The following is a 21,785-nucleotide window of genomic DNA, read 5'->3' as shown; positions in this document are numbered from 1 at the left end:
CTTTCCATAGTGGCTGCACCAGTTTGCATTCCCACCAGCACTGGATGAAAGTTCCCTTTTCTCCAAATCCATTCCAACATTTGTTGCTTTTTGTCTTGGTAATTATAGCCATTCTGACCCATGTGAGGTGATATCTCATTGTACTTTTGATTTGTATTACCCTAATAATTACTGATGTTGAACATTGTTTCCTGTGTCTGTTGGCCATCTGTATATCTTCTTTGGAAAAATGTCTGTCCATATGCTTTGCTATTTTCTGATTGAGCTGTTCGTTTTTGTTTTTTTTTTTTAAATATTTTATTTTTTCCTTTTTCTCCCCAAAGTCCCCGGTACATAGTTGTATATTCTTCGTTGTGGGTCCTTCTAGTTGTGGTATGTGGAACGCTGCCTCAGCGTGGCTTGATGAGCAGTGCCATGTCCGCGCCCAGGATTTGAACCAACGAAACACTGGGCCTCCTGCAGTGGAGCACGCAAACTTAACCACTTGGCCACAGGGCCAGCCCTGAGCTGTTCGTTTTTTTTATTGTTGAGTTCTATGGGTTCTTTATATATTTTGGAGATCAATCCCTTGTTGGATAAATGATTTTCAAATATTTTTCTCCCAGTTGGTGGGTTCTCTTTTCATTTTGTTCATGGTTTCCTTTGCTTTACAGAAGATTTTTAGTCTGATGTAATAACATTTGTTGACTTTCTCTTTGTTTCACTTGCCCGAGTAGACATGGTATTCGAAAAGATCTTGCTAGGAACAATGTCAACTTGTGTACTGCCTATATTTTCTTCTAGGAGTTTTACGGTTTCAGGTCTTACGTTCAAATCTTTAATCAATTTGAGTTAAGTTTTGTGTATGGTGCAAGATAATGGTCTAATTTCATTCTTTTGCATGTGGCTGTCCAGTTTTCCCAACATTTACTGAAGAGATTTTCCATTCTACATTGTACATTCTTGGCTCCTTTGTCAAAAATTAACTGTCCATATATATGTGGTTTTATTTCTGGGCTGTCAATTCTGTTTCCTTGATTTGCTTGTCTGTTTTTGTGCCAGCATGATACTGCTTTGATTACTATTGCTTTGAATTATATTTTGAAGTCAGGGATTGTGGTGCCTCCAGCTTTGTTGTTTTTCCTCAAGATTGCTTTGCCTATTTGGGGTCTTTTGCTGCTTCATGTAAATTTTAGGTTTCTTTGTCCTATTTCGGGGAAGAACGTCATTGGGATTCTGATTGGGATTGCAATGAATCTGTAGATTTCTTTAGAGTGTGGGCATTTTAACTATGCTTATTCTTCTGACCCATGAGCATGTGATATCTTTCCATTTCATTATATCTCCTTCAATTTCTTTCAATAATGTTTTCTAGTTTTGAGTGTAGAGGTCTTTCACCTCTTTAATTAAGTTTGTTCCTAGATATTTTATTCTTTTTGTTGTGATTGTAAATGGGATTGTATTCTTGATTTCTCTTTCTGGTAGTTCATTGTTAGTGTATAGAAATGCAACTGAGTCTTTTATGTTGATTTGTACCCTACAAGTTCACTGCAGTTATTGATTATTTCTAATAGTTTTCTGGTGGATTCTGTAGGTTTTTCTAGACATAGAATTATGTCATCTGCAGACAGCAAGAATTTCAGTTCTTCCTTTCCAGTTCAGATACCTTTATTTCTTTCTCTTGTTTAATTCTTCTGGCCAAAACCTCCAGTCCTATGTGGAATAGGAGTGGAGAGAATGGGCACCCTCGTCCTGTTCCTATTCTGAAACAGATGGCTTTCAATTTTTCACCATTAAGTATGATGTTCACTGTGAGTTTCTCATATACGGCCTATATTATGTTGAGGTAATTTCCTTCTATACCCATTTAACTGGGAGTTTTTATCATAAATGGATGTTGGATTTTGTCAAAGGCATTCTCTGCATCTATTGAGATGATGTGATTATTATTCCTCATTTCGTTAACGTGGTGTATCACATTGATTGATTTGCATATTTTGAACCATCCCTGCATCTTTGGAGTAAATCTGACTTGACCACGGTGTACAATCCTTTTAATGCATTGCCATATTCGATTTGCCAATATTTTGTTAAGGATTTTTGCATCTAAGTTCATCAGCAATACTGACCTGTAGTTTTCCGTCATTGTGACATCGTTGTCTAGTTTTGGTATCAGAGTAATTTCAGTCTCATAGAAAGAGTTAGGAAGCATTCCATCTTCTTCTTTGAAATAGTTTGAGAAAGATAGGTATTAAATCTTTGAGTGTTTGGCAGAATTATCCTGAGAAGCCATTGGGTCCTGGTCTTTTGCTTTCTGGGAAGTTTTTGATTACTGTTTCAATCTCTTTCCTCGTGATTGGTCTACTCAGATTCTCTGTTTCTTCTTGACTCAGTTTTAAGTGGTTGTATGAGTCTAGAAATTTATCCCTTTCTTCTGCATTATTCAATTTGTGGGCATATAGCTTTTCACAGTATTCTCTTATAATCTTTTGTATTTCTGTAGTACTGTTTTAATTTCTTTTTTTCATTTCAAATTTTATTTATGTGAGGCTTCTCTCTTTTTTTCTTGGTAAGTCTGGTAAAAGGTTTGTCAGTTTTGTTTGTCTTCACAAAGAAACTGCTCTTAGTTTCCTTAATTCAGTTCTACTGTTTTTTGGTCTCTATTTCATTCATTTCTTCTTGGTTTTCATTATTTACCTCCTTCTGCTGACTTTGGGCTTCTTTTTTTCATCTTTTTTTTTTTCTACTTCTATTAGGTGCATTTTAAGAGTACTTACTTGGGATTTTTCTTGCTTGTTGATGTGGCCCTGTATTGCTATGAATTTCCCTCTTATGGCAGACATTGCTGCATCCTGTAAGACCTGGTATGTTGTATTTTCATTTTCGTTTTTCTCTAGGTATTTTCTAGTTTCCTTCCACTTTGATTTCTTCCTTGATCCAATGGATGTCCATAGCATTTGGTTAGTTTCCACATATTTCTGTCCTTCCCAGTTTTTTTCTTGTAGTTGATTTCTAGTTTCATAGTTTTATGGTCAGAAAAGATGGTCAGGATGATTTCAACCTTCTCAAATGTATTGAGGCTTGCCTTTTTTCCCAACATATGGTCTGTCTTTGAGAATGATCCACGTGCACTTGAGAAGAATGTGTTATCTGCTGGTTTTGGATGGAAAGATCTGTATATATCTGTTAAATCCATCTTATCAAGTGCTTCATTTAAATCTACTATTTCCTCATGGCTTTTTGTCTGGATGTTCTGTCCCTTGATGTAGTGGGGTGTTGAGATTCCCTACTACTATTGTGTTGCCGTTAATTTCCTCCTTTAAGTCTGTTAATAATTGCTTTATGTACTTTGGTGTCCCTGTGTTGGGTGCATATATATGAATTAGTATTTTGTCCTCTTGGTGGAATGTCACTTTTATCATTATACACTGCCACTCTTTGTCTCTCATTGTCTTTTTTAACTTGAAGTCTGCTCTGTCTGATGTAATGATGGCAACCCCTCCTTTCTTTTGTTTGCCATTTGCTTGGAGTACTGTCTTCCATCCCTCCACTCTAAGCCTATATTGGTCTTCAGAGGTGAAATGTGTTTCCTAGAAGCAGCATGTTGTTGGGTCTTATTTTTTAATCATCCTGCTACTCTGTGTCTTTTGATTGGAGAATTCAATGTATTTACATTTAGAATGATTATTGATATATGAGGTCTTAATACTACCATTTTATCCCCTGTTTTCTCATTTTTCTATGTTTCCATTGTTTCTCTCCCATTGTATTTCTGACTGCAATTTCATTTTGGTGGTTTTCTAAGGAGGTTTTCTCACTTTTCTCTCTTTTTGTGAATTGTAGCTCTGCTCTGATTTTTTCTTTGGTGGTTACCATCAGGATTGTATAAACGATCTCATAGATGAGATTGTACATTTTCTCATAGCCTCTTACCTCCAGTAATCTAAGCAACTTCCTTCCCTTTCCTCTCCCCTTGTGAGTTATTGCTGTTACAAATTGTTCTGTTTTTAATGTTGTGAGTTTTTGAGACCAAGTTGAAGTGTTTATTGTTACTTTTGATGCCTAGTTCCCCTTTATCTTTTAACTTACAATTGTATCTTTGCCTCCCAGTTCTGATACAGGGCTGCAGTTTTATGATCATGTCTGTCTATTTGTCTCCTTGCTCAGAGCTTTGTAGACCTTGCCTTTTTGTTTCTGGTGTGAGAGCATCTTTAATTATTTCTTGTTGGTGAAGTCTAGTGGTGATAAAATCCCTCAGCTTTTGGCTGACAAAACTTTTATTTCTTCATCACATCTAAAGGGAAGTTTTACTGGATAACGTATTCTTGGCTGAACGTTCTATCTTTCAGTATTTTGAATATATCATTCCATTCTCTCTTAGAATGTAGTGTTGGTTCCAAGATATCTGCTGAAAGCTTGATAGGATGTCCTTTGCAGTTTATTTTCATCTGCCTTGCTGGACTTAATATTTCTCCTTTGTAACTGACTTTTCCCATTTTTAGTATTATATGCCTTGGAGAAAGTCTTTTAGCATTGATGTAATTAGGCATTGTATTAGCCTCATGTATTTGTAAAGTTGGAACCTTCCCCAGGTTTGGGAAGTGATGAGCTATTATTTCTTAGGTCAAGCTCTCTGCTCATTTCTCCAACTCTTCTCCCTCTGGAATACCTGTAATCCTTATCCTGCTTTTTCTAATTGTGTCATATATTTCTCAAAGAATTAGTTCTTTCATTTTAAATCTTAGTTCTATCTCCTCTTCCACTTATAGAATTTCTATATTTTTATTGTCTAAATCACTAATTCTTTCCTCCATACATCAGCTCTACTTCTTAAGGAATCTAGATTACTTCTTTTCTCATTAATTGCATTTTTCATATTAATTTCTGCTTCATCTTTTTTTATACTTTCAATCTCTTTGTTGAAGAGGTTCATTTTATTCCTGAGCTGCTTGAACTGTCTTTCTGTGTTCTCTTGTAAATGGTTGAATTTCTTTATGACAGCTATTTTGAATTCTCTGTCATTTAGGTTGTTAACTTCTATGGCTTCAGGGTTGGTTTCTGGAGAATTGTCATTTTCTATCTGGTCTGAATTGTTGTTGCTTTTTCTAATAGTGTTTGATGAACTAATCTTTATTGATTGATTGATTGATTGATTTTTGAGGAAGATTAGCCCTGAGCTAACACCTGTCACCAATCCTCCTGTTTTTGCTGAGGAAGCTTGGCCCTGAGCAAATGGCTTACCCATCTTCCTCTATTTTATATGTGGGATGCCTGCTACCGCATGTCTTGATATGCAGTGTGTAGGTCTGTGCCCAGGATCTGACCCAGTGGACCCTGGGCCACCAAAGTGGAGAACGTGAGCTTAACTACTAGGCCACCCTGTTGACCCTGAAACCAATCTTTTGTCACAGCATTTGTGGTAGTACTGGGTCACAGACTCCATCTGTCACTGCTGGGAAGAAGCTGGAACAGAGTTTCTTGCCCCACCTCATCTGCTGGGAGCTGTGGGAGTACAATGGGTGCTTGCCCAAGCCTGAGGTGCATTCAGGTGCTTGTGGAGACTGTGATTGGTCGGCAGGATTTTCTTTCTGGACTGAGCTAGTGCCATTCCTTGGTAAGACTGGGCCATGGTGGGCTCCCCCTCCCTGCCATGAAAGTGATCACCAGCAGGCTAAGGGATGCCGCTGCCTTTTCCCACAGCCACACTGGGACACATTTCCTCTTTTGGTGCTCACTGTGGGCACTTGCATGGGCCTGGAATGTGCTTGCCCCAGCATGTATATCTGATGTAGTCTCTGCTTGCAGTCCACGGGGCTCCTGTGCTTGGCAGGCAGGGCTTCCTCCCTGAGACCAAGCTAGGGCCAGTCTTTGGCACTGTAGGGGCCCAGTGGGCACCACCTCCCTGCTGGGAAAGTGATCATGAGCAGGCTAATGGCTGTCACCACCTCCTCCTACAGTCGCCCTGGTGCATGTACCCATTTTCAGAGCACTCGTTCCAGGTTGGGAAGTGTTTCTGTGCACACACAGGGCCACCAGGGGAGAGTAGGCAGTGCTCACCTGTCTGTCACTTCCCGTGGGGCCAGTCTATCCATGCTCAGATGTATAGCTGCATGTCTCTCAGGCATCCTGTTGTGCTGTGTGGACTTCCTCTATTGGTCAGTGAATGTCAATTTACTTGTAATTCAAAAGAGGGAGAGACAAAGGGAACAGTTCACTCTGCCATGTTGCTGCTGTCATAGCACAAGAACTTAACCATAACAACCCTGGCCGGCCCCTATCATAACCTTTTTAAAGGTTTTATTTGTTCATTGTTTCTTGCTTATACTTCTTCCCAATTAAATTTATTAATATTAACAAGTTTCTATTCACAAAGTTAAGGCATTAGTAAGTTAATAAAATAAACTCTTAATTATGTTCATTTGTGTTTCTTTTCCCCTTATAGCACTAATTCATTCCTTGAACATTTATTTCGCAGTCCCAGTTGGTGGAAGATTTCCAAGAATTGCGGAGGAAATTAGAGGCTATGAATATGTTCAATGCCAATCTCGGGTTCTTTTTCCTTCACCTTGCCCAGATCTTGATTTTGGAAGCCCTGGTTTGGCTAATGTTGTGGCATTTTGGCAATAGCTGGACTATTACAATATTCATTTCCTTTCTTCTCACAGTTTCTCAGGTAAGTGGCACCCTAAGCCCAGGCAATATCTTCAGGGGAAAGCTTAGACATTTTTCTTCTCTCTTTAGGTTGGTTTCAGCTGCTGCCTGCTGCTTCCTAGCAAGCTACTCATCAGTGTCTCACACCAGCAAGTCACGAGATCTTACTGGGCCCCAGTTCTCTTGTCTGTAAAGTGGGCATAACAATTTTTTTATGGAAATATTCTAAACAGAGCTAACCAAGTTAATGTGTAAAAGACCTAGTATATGGTAAATATTTAATTCATGACTGTTGCTACTCTCTGCCCAATTTTATCCACACCACTTCAGTAACTGAAGTTCTACTCTCAGCCAGGTAACACTCATTCTTATTTTTCATTCATTTAGCAACCAAGATTTATCAATGCATCGAATCATGAATTGTTCAAGAGCAGAGGTTATATCTCATTATACGAAAATTAAGAATGCATAGATTTTGCCATAAAGGACAACCAGCAAGTGGCACATAGCAGGACATTTGATGAATCCTTGTTGAATCAAATATGAATTGCTGGGAGCCGTGGCTACATCATTTGATCGGCTGTTTGACAGGGTCCAGCCAATTAACGCCGAGGGGTGCAGGGTCGCCCCTTGGTGAAGAATAACCGGCCAGCCTCTCACGTAGTTCTGAAACCTGTGCTGCTTCTAATTGCCCTTCATTCCTTTTCCTTTCTGAGCCTCCCGTTTTCACTCCTTTGGGTGGCTGCTTGGGAGGCACTACCTCCTGGGAAAATTAAATATAGTAAGAGAATGTGACCACCTGCAAGTAACTTTCAAGATATTTTTCAGTTAATTAACGGAGGAGCACACAGTCCCACTTGAGACAAGCAGAAAGGAATCCTGTCCAGATAAGATGTCGAATTAGGTTTATGGCCTCTGTCTGGTTAATGTTTCCTTCTCCCTCCAGTTCTTTGTCTAAATATATATATGCATTGTCCTTCTAAGTTTGTTGGTTAATTGGATGATCAAGAAGTATCTATATATTATTCTTGACCTTCTGCTTTCTGTTAAAATGTTATAGAGGTTTTCTCCTAAAAGCAATAAATAATAAATAATTGATGAGTAGAAGGGCCGAGGGGTGCAAGGATGCCCCTCGGTGAAGAATGGCCAGCCAACACCCCTGATATTTTCTGAATTATATGCATGCTTTCTAGCAAGGTTATGTCTATACTTATTTCTGTTTTTTATTCTTGAAGATATACAGTTTAGCTTAGCTTTTCAGCCCTTTACTTTACTAACAAAATGATACTTTCTCCGGCAGTGTGCTTAAGGGACTGTTAGCTCCACAATCTAAAAGACAAAGGAATGCTTTCACCCCCTAAAGGGCGCAAAAATGTAAAGAGGTTTAACTGCCCGCTGAGAATGCAGATAGCCCTGGGGATAAGACACCCTGGAGTCGCCTTTTGTTCCCATTAACCATCTACACTAATGGCATAAATGATTGAGGGAGGCAGGGATGGCTCCACCAGGATGTAACCAGATAGACTGCTGTCCTGTCCGGAGGCCTGGACCTTCTCTCTTTGATTTAACTTTACCGTGAATCACAACAGATGCCTAGGTACCTATCTCCTTTAGCTTAGAGACAACAAACACTAGTTAATTGCGGAGAAGACTACCATTAACCATATGCTCTATAGAATAGAATGCTAATAAATATTCTTGTGCTCGTCTTCTACTTCCTTATCTCTCTGAGAATATTTGTAGAACTATTTCTGTACTAATCCTGAAAAATATATAAACGACACTTGTGCACAGTAAAGTCGGACTTGCTAACACTAACCCAAGTCTCACGTCCCCTTTATTTTCCCCTCATTGTGCTGACGCTGTCCATCCCTCAGGAACCTGGACTCCGCCGGGGCGGGACCCCGGCAATGAATCTCTGAGCATGGCCTTCTATGAGCACAACATGGTATTAGGGAAAGAAATACCAATGCATCTAGACCCTGCCTGTGGAAAATAAGTCATCCACTGGAGGAGACCATCATTTAAATATCTAACATACTATATGACACAATGACATGGATGTCAAAGAGAGGAAAAAACATGTCCTATTGTGGCAGAAAGAGGCTTTTAGTTCTAATTGGAATAACTGTGGAAGGTTTTACGGAGAATTAACACCAACGTTCATTCCAGAATTTCATACGTTAATTTTTTTTTGAAAAGCTAACTTGCTTTATTCCTTGAAAAGCAACTTTTGGAAACAAGAAAGGAAGCAAACATTTGTTTGGTGGTTAGCATAAGCCAGTCACTTTACATGTATTTAAGTTGTGTAACAGCTCCATCAGTAAGATGGTATTATCCCTGCTTATCAGATGAAGAACTGAGGTTCAAGCTACTAATGACTTACCAAGAGTCTTACAGCTCATAAATGGTGAAGAAGGTTTAGAACCCAAATCTGCCTGACTCCACAGGTCATGCTCTTTCCACTCCACACTGAAAGATTCTGACGGTGGCAAGGAGAGCACTGTCAGCTGGAGAATCATCTGTGCAAAAGCACGGAGGTGGGAAAGAAAGCGACATATGTGAGAAATACAAAGTAAACTTAGCTTGAGGTCAGAGAAGATCTCACACTCTTGTTCTCAAACTGACTCCTGAATCTACTAGCAGGCGGATTTATTAATTACCTCTTGACTTCCCAATTTCTCTAACCACAATTTGATCTCTTCTAGGTTCAGAGTGCGTTTTTACAGCATGATGCAGAACACCTATCCATATTTAAGAAGTCCAAGTGCAACCGCCTGATGCACAAATTTGATGTGTCATCTCGAGGTATGAGATGTTCAGGGAGTGTGATGGGATTCTTGAATGTCATTTGCTAAGGCACCAGTTTCCAAGCTTCCTTGACTGTTCACTGATCTCAATAAAAACTGTTTTTACAACCCCACAAATAAAAATAAATATGCTAACAATGTAGGTATTATATATACATATATTTATATATACTAATATGTAATATAACATTATAATATATATGCTAAAATTAGAATTTTATAAGGATAAGATTTATTTTTATTCAAGAAATTCTAATATTTTTCCTTATCCCAGTAAACTATTTGGCCCAATCCCTGGTACCTCATTAAGGAGCCACCTCACGGGAGAAGGATTGCATCTTTACAAATGAAGGTGTGCCTGTAAAATCATGAGAGGGAGTATTCTTAGAACGGGTCTGGACATTTATCGTTGGGAAGCTGAGGGATGCCAGCAAACGTGATTAATTCCAGAGGGCTGGGACTATGAAGAAATAAAGGAAAAAATGCAGGAAAATAGACAAATATGAAGAGAAAGAGAAAGGATGGGCAAGAAATTACAGATGGCTCTGTTCAAGATTCTTGGGTTACAAAACCTAGACTGCTGAAAAAAAGGTGATGATGATGGCAGTTGGTTTTATACCCCCTAACGTAGCTCCAGGAGGGGAGGCACACACTCCTACGCAATGCACATTGCAGTGCAGCACCTAGCAGATTGCCTGGCACATAGGAGGTCTTCAATAAGTATTTGTTGAATGAATGAATGAATGAATGCATGCATGAATGAAGAAACTTTGGTAACAGAACAGGACTGCTAAGAATGGCTTCTAGCCCTGCCTCTGATAATGCTTATCGTGTGACCTTGAGTAAGTCACATACTATCTCTGGCCCTCAGTGTTCCCATCTCTCATATTAGGAGCTAATATTGAGGAGTCATTCTGGCTCCTCCTTTCTGGCTGTCATTTACAGTCATCTGAAGAGCTTTTAGAAAACACTGCTGCCCAGGTACAGGTACCCTCTCTAGAGGTTCTCATTTAATTCATCTGTGGTGGGGTCTGGACGTCAGCACTGTTTTGAAAGCTCTCCAGGTAATTCTAACCTGCAGCCAGGATTAAGAACTGTGGCTCTAACATCAGACCTGCCTTCTGTAGGAACTCAGCCACTAGTTAGCTGGGTCACTTTGATCAAATTACTTAATGTCTATGAACCTCAGTTTCCTCAGTTGTAAAATGGAGATAGATGATGGCTTCAACCCGACAGGGATATTGTTAGGATTATATGTCATATACCTGTGTTGTGCTGAACACAAAGCATGACATATGGGAAATGCTCAATAATGTTCAGCTGTTACTAATATTATTAGTAACAATATTAAGCACAATCTTTCCATAATCAAAACAAGAACCGAGAATCATTAAGAAAAATGTTGAATTATGTCACTAAGAAGATAGGGAATTAGACCATAAATCATGGCATCATTAAATTGGAAGAATCTTAGAATCACCTAGTCTTCTCATCTACTCTCACTCTGGTTGAGCAAACTGAGGCTTAAGTAGATTAAACAACACAGGGTTGGATCCAGATTCATATTAGAAATATGTCTGCCACTCAAAGTGGTTAAAATGAATAATATATTGTCATTATATGTGACAAGCTTCATTTTACCAGAAAATTTATGTAGGCACCCTATTCTGCCCTTTATCCACCAGTGTAGGATAGTTGAAGTGTTTCTGGGTTCACTCAAAAATCCTTATCACAGAAATAATGCAGAGATGGTTTCTTACGTCATCGTGAGATCCAGGTAATGGACACCTCCACCCTCTCTCCCCAGTTCTGAGGACGTCAGAGGAAAAGTGAGACTCATCTGCCCTGGAGTTGGTTTGGTGCCAATGTATGGAATATTTCAGATCAGCCCCACTCTTGCTGATGCTTTTTAAAAAATCCCTGCTTTCTCATTGGTTCAAATTTGTACACAGTTCTCTCAATCAATTGTATTTTCAGAAATAAGTTTGCTCTGGTTGAAATAAATATGACTTTGATGACTTGTGAACAGAGTAATGGGAAATAGCTCTGAAAGTAAATCAAGTAAACTCTGCCTTTTTGTAGAAAAACCAATGATTCATGAGCAATATGAACATAGGCTTCAGCTATGTGAGGAGAGCAATTACCTGTCAGAAGGAAAAGTGAGCGGAAGGGAGGTATCAAGGAAAATTAACATATAAGCATCAACTTCTCTGCCTTATATACACATCACAATTTCAAATTTCAAAACCTGACTTCGTATCAATTTGCCCTCCCCCTGAAAAATGCACAGACATGGAAATTCTTAAAATTTTCATTCAGTAGCTGTGCAAAAATATGTATGTTCTGTTCTTTGCAGTGTTTACACAATAAAAGAGCCCTTTTGAAAATAAAGCAGGAAATGTCACCCATTAGGAACTTCTGTGCAATCCTAAAATCAAAATGGACTCCCTGTAGCATATTTTTCAAGTCCTCCCCAGTGTGTATATTTCAGAAACTATAAAAATCTATTGTTATTTTAGGGATAAAGAGGCAGAACCTTTAAAATGAACCTTCCTTGAAAATCTGGCCCATACTGTTTCCATGACTACATCCTAAAACATTTTTGGGGGGAGGAGTGTTAAGCATGTCATTTCCTGTAATCCTTCCGGTAACCTCATCCATTTTATCGATAAGGAAATTGCACGAGGCCATGCACCTAGTAGCAGAGATTTAAACTCAGGATGGTTTCAGTCCAGAGTCTAGATTCTTTATACTTTATGAAGAAAGGATCTACCTTGGAAATAAAGAATGACTTAGGGTGATTTCTGCATGGAACTTGGTGCAGAAACAGCCCATTTTGCATGCAGCTGATAATCCTTACTTCCTTATGGATCACACTCTCCTTGGTCTCCAGCAAGAGTGCCTTCCAGATAGAGGGGCAAGGGTGGGGCCAGCAGCTTTAGATCACACCAATAATTACTCTGATCACTGTTCTAAGCTCCAGGACCTTGAGTTGTCAAGATCTGCTCCCTGACCTATCACGAATCAAAACGTTTTTCTCATATTAGCAATTTCCACAGTTAGTCATTAGCTAAAAGTGTGCAATCAGCTAGTGGAAGAGGCCAAATGATAGCTCACAGAAGATTTAATCGAAACAGAGAATCATTGCTTATCATACGGTCCTTGTTTAATTGCCTACTACTCCCATTAGATTGAATGTTTCATAAGTGTGGGAACACTATTTTATCATGTCTATATTCCAAATGCCTAGCTCAGTATCTGATGTATGAGACATACTTCAGAATAAATAATGAATGGGTGAATAAATGAGTGAATATGCGATTTTAAGAGTGAGTGTGGTATGCTCTTTGACAGCAGTGTGGAGTGCAGTGGGGCCTCAGAAGGGGGAATAGAAATTGAGTAGCACACGTTGATTTGAAATATCATGAGACATCCAAAAGAAAATGTTTGGAAAGCGACTGCCATTCAAGCATGAGATTCAAGAGAGACATCCGGACTAGAGAGACAGACATTCCACTGTAAGGATATTAGAGAGTGTTAGAGGTGAGAAGAGAATCCCTCTCCCAATGGATCGGGGTAGGGGGGTGGGTTGCTAAGAGAAGATTCAACGAAGACTACGAAAAGGCAACACTTGCAGATTTTGAAGCATACTCACCCCACTCTACCATAGATGAATCAACCAACATCAGAAAAATGGTGCCAATCACACTTAAATGACATGTCATTTTAAATTTTCTAATAGCCACATTTTAAAAGGGAACTTTATTACCATATATATATTCAAATATTATCATTTCAATTTGTAATCAGTATAAAAATTTCTAATATGATATTTTACATTCTTTTCTCATCCAGAGACTTCAAAATCTAGTATGTATTATACACTTCCAGGTGACCTTAATTTGGTCACGTTTCATGTGCTCAATAGCCACATGTGATTAGTGGCTACTGTATTGCACAGTGCAGATCTAAAACACATATTGGCCACTTATTGAGAGACATCAAATCCTCAATGAAAAACTACTGCTACTGTTTATTTTTCTGTAAATGATTAACATAATGGGAGAAAGGAGGAGAAATTAAATATTTCAATGTGCCAACATTTTATGTACAGCGTATCAAGTCTCCCTAAACGACCCAAGGATATAAATGTCATTATGCTATATTTACTGGAGATGGAATTGAGCCTCAAAGAGGGTGAGTAATTTGTCCAAAACACATAGCAGTATTTACACATCTAGTATACAAAACTAGGTTGATGCGCCTCTAGATCCTTTGCTCTATTAAGATCTTCAGACTTTCATTAAGAGAGATAAAACCACAAACAACCTCGTCAGAGATGACTCAGGCTTGACATCGCTGAAATATTGTTATTCTAATTTATTTTTATATGAAAACATTGAAGCCTGTGAATACAATGATGTGAGCCAAGCTCCCCTAGGGGATCACTTCAGATCCATACTTCCTTGAAATATTCATTGAAGTAGGATTCTTCAAAATGATTGGGCCATTTTTCCCCCAGAACTAATTCCAGTCTTGGAGCTGAGCTTGCTTTATTTGTCAAATGGGAAGAATACTCTCTGCCCCACCTACCTTCAGGCTTTCATTTAAGTGAGAGTCATGAAACAGAAATATGGAAAAACATTTTATTTCAACAGGTTTTTATGATTTTTCATTATCCAGAGTTGTTTAAGCCTGAAATTATGTTCCTGAATCAGATAATTATTTGTTTGTAGGCTTGGAGAGCCTCCGTCTAGTGAATCATTCTGTGACCCAGCTGTGGGGATAAGTTTGAGAAGGTCAAATATCTTATTTTGACTTTGGAGATGCATTCAGAAAACTGCGGTAGTGAAGGATATTTCAGGAAATAAATCTTGCAGCTAATGAACTCTCTCTTCTCCTCAGGGTGTATCAAGAAATTTGTGGATTTCAGCACACCCCCAGCATCATGGAAAACCGAACATCTACTCCAAAGACCCAGATATTAGTTTTCAGCCACTGTTTCTGTTTGGAGATTTACTACCTGTTGAGGTATATTTTGAAACAAACAGCATCAGAGAAATGTTCCTGGAAGTGGTTCTTGGAAAAGCCTACAGCCTTGTCTTGGAAAGATCAAGCTGGAGGTTCCAGCTTCAAGCATATTCTGAGGACGTCACTCCTTTGAATCCAAGTTACAGATTTCAAATAACTGAATCGGGGGATGTAAGAATAGGAGATGTGGAGCGCATGACTCTATGACCATACAGGTCATTAAGTCCAACCTGCTACAGTGGGGAATATGATAACTCATATCACTCTGCTTCAATCCTGGTGGCAGAGGGATGCCTGCCCAGTGCCTGTCACTACCTCTGAGAGAACTCAAGATAATGTTAGATAGTGAAACTAGATGACTGAGGTTGACAATGACTCTTCAAAATTTAACAATCATATAGAAACATTCACTTAGAGAAGACATGTCAGTGTATTCAACAATCGCTAAATCACAAACAACTAAATATCTAGTCATCTCACTAATTCCAGCTCAGCTAGAAGATACTGTGCTGTTGTTTTTAGTTAATGTTCCTTTTGGTTCATTTACACATAAACCACAGACCAAATGCCTTGTAAGACACTTAGAGACCCCACCTCTGGACTTCTTAAACCACAGGAATAAAAGGGGAAAAGTCAACTCCAGAAATTATCACATGTTGATTTTTTTTTAAACCTCAACTTAAAGTCATTGTGTAAAGGACAATTGCCAAGGTTGTTAGGAGGTAGTCTTCTTTCAACTCCAAAGGAGGTATAAAGACAGCCACAGAAGTATCACTCCTCAGGAAGAAATGATAAATCTTGAGGATCAGGTACTGAGGACAAGGGTGCTATCTCTTTCTAGAAGAATTTAGGACTTTTATAAAAATAGGAGAACATAGTTTTACCACTTGCTGCCCAAGCCCTGTGGTAGGTACGTAAACCACAAATTATGTACAACTCTTTGAAAATAGGCTTTGTCAGCTTTGGGGAACTCACCCTCTTCCCCAGCTGAATTAGGAGATGAAATATGCTGCCTAGATTTAAAAAGAAAATCATTGGGTGTGATCACAAATCACTTGCTTTTGACCATGGCTCCGCAAACAATTTGGACCAACTTGATGTCACTGGACTCCTATGCACATCACAAAACTGTGACATTTTAATTTCTCTAATCATTCCCCCATATAGTGAATCTGTGAGATTCATCTCACTGAAGTTCATGAAGCGACCTGACCTTCTCCAGAAGTTCCTTCATTAGAGCCATATTCAATACACATGCTGGCCCTTCACAAATGATGGTTACCTCTCTATGTTTTACAGATGCTCTTGGGAGTTTTATGCCTTAAAACATAGACATCTGTACATTATAGTTTCAAAGCTACCATACCAGACATTACTTAAAATTATTTAAACTCTAAAATTCAGTTATTTCACATCAAAAAAAATAGTTCTGATGAGTCTTGAACTTATTCTTTCTTCTCATTTTACTGTGAATCTTTCTACCAGTTTCTCCAAACATTCAGTCCTTCAACAAGTATGAATTAAATCTTCAATGTGCCATGTCATGTGCACCTGAAAGACACAGAGTCCTCCTTTGGAGTGATATTCAAAATCAGCCCTTCACCTCGGTTTGCTAACTCCCAAGCATTTTCTACCTACTCTTTCTTCCATGCTTCCCACTTCTTAAATATTTGTAAGTTTGAGAGTAACTGAAATTAGCTATTATTACTTCATCACCATGATATTTCTTTTTGTTTTTGACAATAAGAGAAGGATGGAAAAACTCTACTATCCACAAGATAGGAAATCTGTTCGTAGGAGTGAAGTTATCAAGGGAATAAGGAAAGCAAGATCTCATGGTGTCTTGATGTTGTAACCACCCATGGTGTTGTAACTCAGTGAACACACAGCAAAAATACAGAGTGAATGTGAATTATCATTTATTCATTCATTCCTTCAATTCAGCATTGATTGAATGCCTGCTAGTTACTGGAGATATAACCATTACTTCTATGCTTCCTCTCAGGGTATTTGCTGTCTTGTGCACTGAAAGACTAAATTAACTGAGGAGACCGCAAGAAAACTAATCAAATTCCCTGTCATGAGATTATATATAATATCATCATGTCTTAGAAATAGAAAATCACAGCATGAGATCCATGATGATAACACAAAGGAGGAAAGATGAGATAAATAGGAAGGCCCATGCCTATATCTTTGCTGACATTACCATTCAATAAATATATTTTGAATGAATAAATATAGATGGAGACTCAGCCTCAAGAAGAATTCTATACACCCCAGTTAAAGAAGAGCTAGGAAAACTCATCAGAAATTTCCCTTCCCAATCACCACTCCTCTCTACAGAAGGACAGAAAATTTCAAAATGGCTTCCATGGGAATAAAAAAGAAAAAAATGATTGCAATCCCCATGGTCAAATTTAATAACCCATCCATGCAAGAATTTCCCACATTTAATTAAAGCAAAAGATCCTACAATATTACCTCCCATTCCAGGTCTGGTTCTTCTACTACCTCAAATTTGACCACCAGTGAACTTCGATCAGATAGCTCTTTCCATAGTGATTTTAGACACTCACATACACACTCATTCACACACACAGATGTCCTTGTGTGTAGTGCTCAGAAGTTGTCTTTTATGTTTTCTTCTCTCTCCATTCAGTATGGCAAGAGGAAAATCAAATACATCAACTATGAGAAGCAGCACCTGTACTTCTTAATGAGTGAGTCTTTTTGCAGCCACATTTCTTGTCATCCTATTTCCTTGAGGCAAGCAGTTGTCAGGCCAAAATGCAGACTGGAACCCTCTGACAAAGACCAGCCTATGTCTTATTGTGACTGAGAAAAGCAGCATGTCTTCTTTCAGACTTTTTGGGGTGAAGACCTGAAAAGGAAAATGGAAAGGCAAATAGGAATATTTAATAGTTGTCTCACCACTCTGGGTATGTGGCAGGGAAGGAGATACTCCAATAAGGATGGAAAGAAGGATGCCAATCAAGGGGATTTGCATCTGGGACTTTCATCCTGGATGGACTAAACACCTGTCAAGAGGAAAAGAATATTGGTATTTGGATCAGGAGGAAAGAGAAATAGGAAAAGAATGCCAAAGCATTGACGGGATGATGCCAGAAAAAGCAGAGGCCTGGGAATAAAAGATACCTGTAGAGCTTCTGTGTGAAAGAAAACTGGCTGTTCCTAGGGCTTACACACAGCTGTAGAAGATATCTTGGTGGACAGTTGTATATATATAGTTCTGATATACATATATGTACCTGTTTTATATCTATCTCTATTAATCAATTGATAAATAGGTTAATAGCTAGGCATAGATATAGATTTATATAATAGGTCTGAATGTGGTCCAGGTTTAAAAGAAACTAGCGTAGCTGAATAATGCTGGTACCAATAAAGAACATCAGCAGCAAAAATGCTTTCCTCTTAATCAAAATCAAACTCATAACAGCTCACAAATAAAGGTCTCACGGGACCCCAAAATATGCTTGTCTAAAACATCCAAGAGATAAGCCCCAATCAGGGAAAGTCCAAAACATTTCCTGTAGATCAGTGGTTCTTGACTAGGAGCAATGTAGCCCACAATGGGACATGTGACAATATCTGGAGACATTTTTGGTTATCACAACAGAGACAGAGGGATGCTACTGGCATCTAGGGGATAGAAGGTCAAGGATGCTGTTAAACATCCTACAAAACATAGGATAGCACCTAACAATAAAGAATTGTCTGGCCCAAAATGCCCACAGTGGTAAGGCTGGGAAACTCTGTTGCAGACAATCCAATTTGCCGAGATGTTGACTGCCACTGTTCAACTGTAACATGCCTGAACAGAGTGGCCTGTAGGCTCAATTTTTGTGATATGGGGGCAACTGGCCCTGCTGCTCCTGCTGGAATTCTGCAGCCTCTGCCTATAGTAGTCACCTGCTCCTTTTCTTGCATGACCAAAATGAGGGGTGAGGACATTGGTGCCCCATTTTGAAAAACAGTTGACTCCTAGCCTAACTAGATGTGTGTTCACATAAGAAAAAAGCAGCTGGAGTTTCTTTTCTGAACTCACGTCCCATGTCTATAGTTCTGCAATACGCCCTTAGCTTATGAAGAATGAATGAATGGTGTGGATTCACTGAGAATGCCCACCTCACAAACCATAGGGCTCTCAGCAGCTGTTTCACTGTGTCCTTTCCTTTCAAATGTCAACATAGCAACTTGGGTACAAATGAGTCACACTCAAACTGTCAAAGAGAAACAGAGCTGAGTGTTTTCAAAGGTGGCAAGACAGATTTTATTCAAGCAACTGCCGCAGGAAATAGAGACTTCATTATAAGCTGAGATCAACTCTGGCGAATCAAAATGTGGGAGACTTTAAAAGCTGGGGCATGCTAAAGGAAACTACTGAAAGATATTGAGGGGAAGCAACGCTGGTCACTGTGATTAGGGAATCTGTGTTAGGCTCCTACCCTCCCAGAGAGACATGGATGCAGGGCACTATCTTTCCTGATGATTATATTTCAAAAGGATGACTCCTATGTCCTTGAGAAAGATATTTCTGGATTGTAGAAGATACATCTCAAAGGGACATAGGAAAGATTTATAATTTTAAATTTTCTAACAGAAATGGTCCAAGAAAAGGGAAGTCAGAGGCCCATAGTCAGGTTTTGGCTTGAACAAACAGTACCTTTTGTTGACAGTGTTGAACTTTCTTAGGCATGATCTTTAAGGGGGCTGCGGTCATCCTAGAAATTTGGCCTTGAGCTATTAGAAACTATGCTAGTGTTTGTTCAAGTCTCTTAGTGTGGAGGGTAGATGAAATCATTTATGTTGAGAATTTGCAGAGTTTGAGAGTTTGTAGACCAATGCTGAGGCCTAGTCAAGAAGAGGATTCAGAGAACTTGACTAAAGTTTGGTGAAGGAGAGAGTCAGTCAAAACCCAAAGGGTTTCCATAAGATGCCCTTGTGCTCCGGACAGCCTCATTGGTCTTAGGGGAGAAGCAGGTACATAACCGTCTACCGAGGAAATGAGTAAACCTTCTTTATCTCTGCCACCTTGGTATATTGTGACAGGGCTGAATCCTAGAGATTGTGAAGGACAGAAGGATTCCACAGACCATGAGAAAACTTGAAAGCTGGCAGAAGAAGCTCTTCCAGGATGCTTCCATCAAGAATGACTCAAATCTTCAAAGCTTGTCTAGTCTCCTTGAGGGAGTATGAACCAAATTCCTGGTTCATCCTCGGAGACTCAAAAAACCCCAGTGGAGTCTAGGAGGTGGTTGTGGATCTCCACCTTGCATTCCTTCTCAGGGGCAACATTCTAGGGGTGGTATGGGGAAAAGATAGACTCCTGCTCATCTGAGGTCACAATCTGCTCATTTATTCACCATCTTTTCTTCTGGACTTCTTCAGTTGTTCTTCCCTTCTTCATGCCTGGATACATCAGCATGCAAACCGTGCGACATATATACAGCCGAAAGCGTTGGGAGGTGAGTAACGACTCATTCTCTAAAGCTAGATCAGGTAGAAAATGAAATATGAAAATGCTTGGTCCCTGCCAGATGTAGCTTCCTTGAGTAACAGGACATATTATTTAGCCAGTATGTGAAGGGACCCTAGCCCGATGAAGGGGAATTGCAATTGTGTTCATGGCATCTAACTTTCAAGCGCTTCTTTCTGCAGGAATTGCCCTGGGTCAGCAGTTTTTACATCCACTACTTCATCATATTTGGCCCTTCCTATGGAATCTTTGGAAGCCTGTTGCTCATCTATTTTGTGAAGTAAGAAAGCAAGAATCTCCTCTTATTCCCATAACCTGGATGGGCCTTTACCTTCTTCGTCTAATGAATTTGTGATTAGCACAAGATTATGACACTATGCCCCATTCTCTATAACAGTGACATTTCCAAGAAAATGTGAAAAACATTGGTGGAAATAGTTTAATACGAAGAGCTCCTTGGAAAAAATGTTACCCAATCTTTTTTTTTCCCACTTTCTTCATTCACAATAGCTGTGTTCCATCTAATCCCAATAGATATCATAACCCTTCCCAAAGATAACGGAATGAGAGGAATATTTTAAAGTTACTTTATGACTAGAGAATTTCCCTAAACTAAAATCAGAGAGATTAAATCCCTTTCCCAAGTTTATAGAGCCAGTAAGGGCCACTGGCAGTGCCAAACCAGACATTGGAACCAGCTCTAACTGATGACAAAGCTTAGGCTGTCAATCACTTTGTATGTGCAGTTAAGTTCCCTAGATAGCTTTTGATCCTGCATCAATGTTTACAGCAAATTATTGGGGCACTGTTCCCATACATTAGACAGTATGACAGGTTATGTGACCAAATTCTTAAAGTGTCATCTCCTGATATAAAGGCCTCCTGAGAGGAAAACACATGACCACCATTTTGGGGGAACTTTTGGGTCTCTTCCATTTCCTCCATTGCTCAGCCATCTCTTCCAGCCTGGTGATTGGAACCATAACACCCCAAGGAGTCATTTCTTCCCCTTTTTATTCTCTTAAAGGTTTCTTGAAAGTCCCTGGATAATATGTGTTACCAATTTGAGCCACATACCAATGAAAATGACCAAAGAAGAGAATCAGGACTGGCTCAGTACTCAGGTAATAAGGGAAATCCTGGAAGAAGATACTTCAAACAACACTGATTTAGAATGTGGTTACCTCAAATAATAATAATTCAGGAGCTGACCTGGTGACATGGTGGTTGAGTTTGCACGCTCTGCTTTGGGGGCCCAGGTTTTTCGGGTTCAGATCTCGAGGGTAGAGCTACACAGTGCTCATAAGGCCATGCTGTTACAGCATTCCACATACAATATAGAGGAATATTGGCATAGATGTTAGCTCAGGGTGATTCTTACTCAAACCAAAAGAGCAAGATTGGCAACAGATGTTAACTCAGGGCCAATCTTCATCATCCCTACACCCCCCCAAAAATAATAATAATATGTATTGAATACTTTCCAGGGGCCAGGCAGTGTCTACTGCTTTGCATCTAACTACATGAGGTATGTGCTATGATTACTCCCATTTTATAGATGAGAAAATTGAGGCATGAAGAAGTTGAGTAACTTGCATAAAGTCACACAGCTAATAAGTGGTAGAAGCAGGTCTTAAACCTTAGCAGTTGTATTTCAGAGCTCTTGCACTGAAGCAAAGGTCAATAAATTTCAGTCCAAGGGCCAAATCCAGCTCACTATCTGTTTTCAGAAGTACAGTTTTATTGGAACACAGCCATGCTCATTCATTTATATATTATCTATGACTGCTTTCATGCTATGACAGCAGAAT

At 39.3% G+C, this 21,785-nt stretch overlaps 1 pseudogene; it reads left to right on the top strand.

The window, feature by feature from the left end:
• The window catches only part of LOC124231914 (fatty acid desaturase 2-like protein FADS2B), a 46,709-nt pseudogene that overhangs the window by 10,264 nt on the left and 14,660 nt on the right, over positions 1–21,785 (top strand).

This window comes from Equus quagga, unplaced genomic scaffold (genome assembly GCF_021613505.1).
Source record: "Equus quagga isolate Etosha38 unplaced genomic scaffold, UCLA_HA_Equagga_1.0 HiC_scaffold_118_RagTag, whole genome shotgun sequence".
NCBI classification, from domain to species: Eukaryota; Metazoa; Chordata; class Mammalia; order Perissodactyla; family Equidae; genus Equus; species Equus quagga.
The sequence above is the reverse complement of the archived record's forward strand: the minus strand, read 5'-3'. Positions and strand labels throughout refer to the sequence as shown.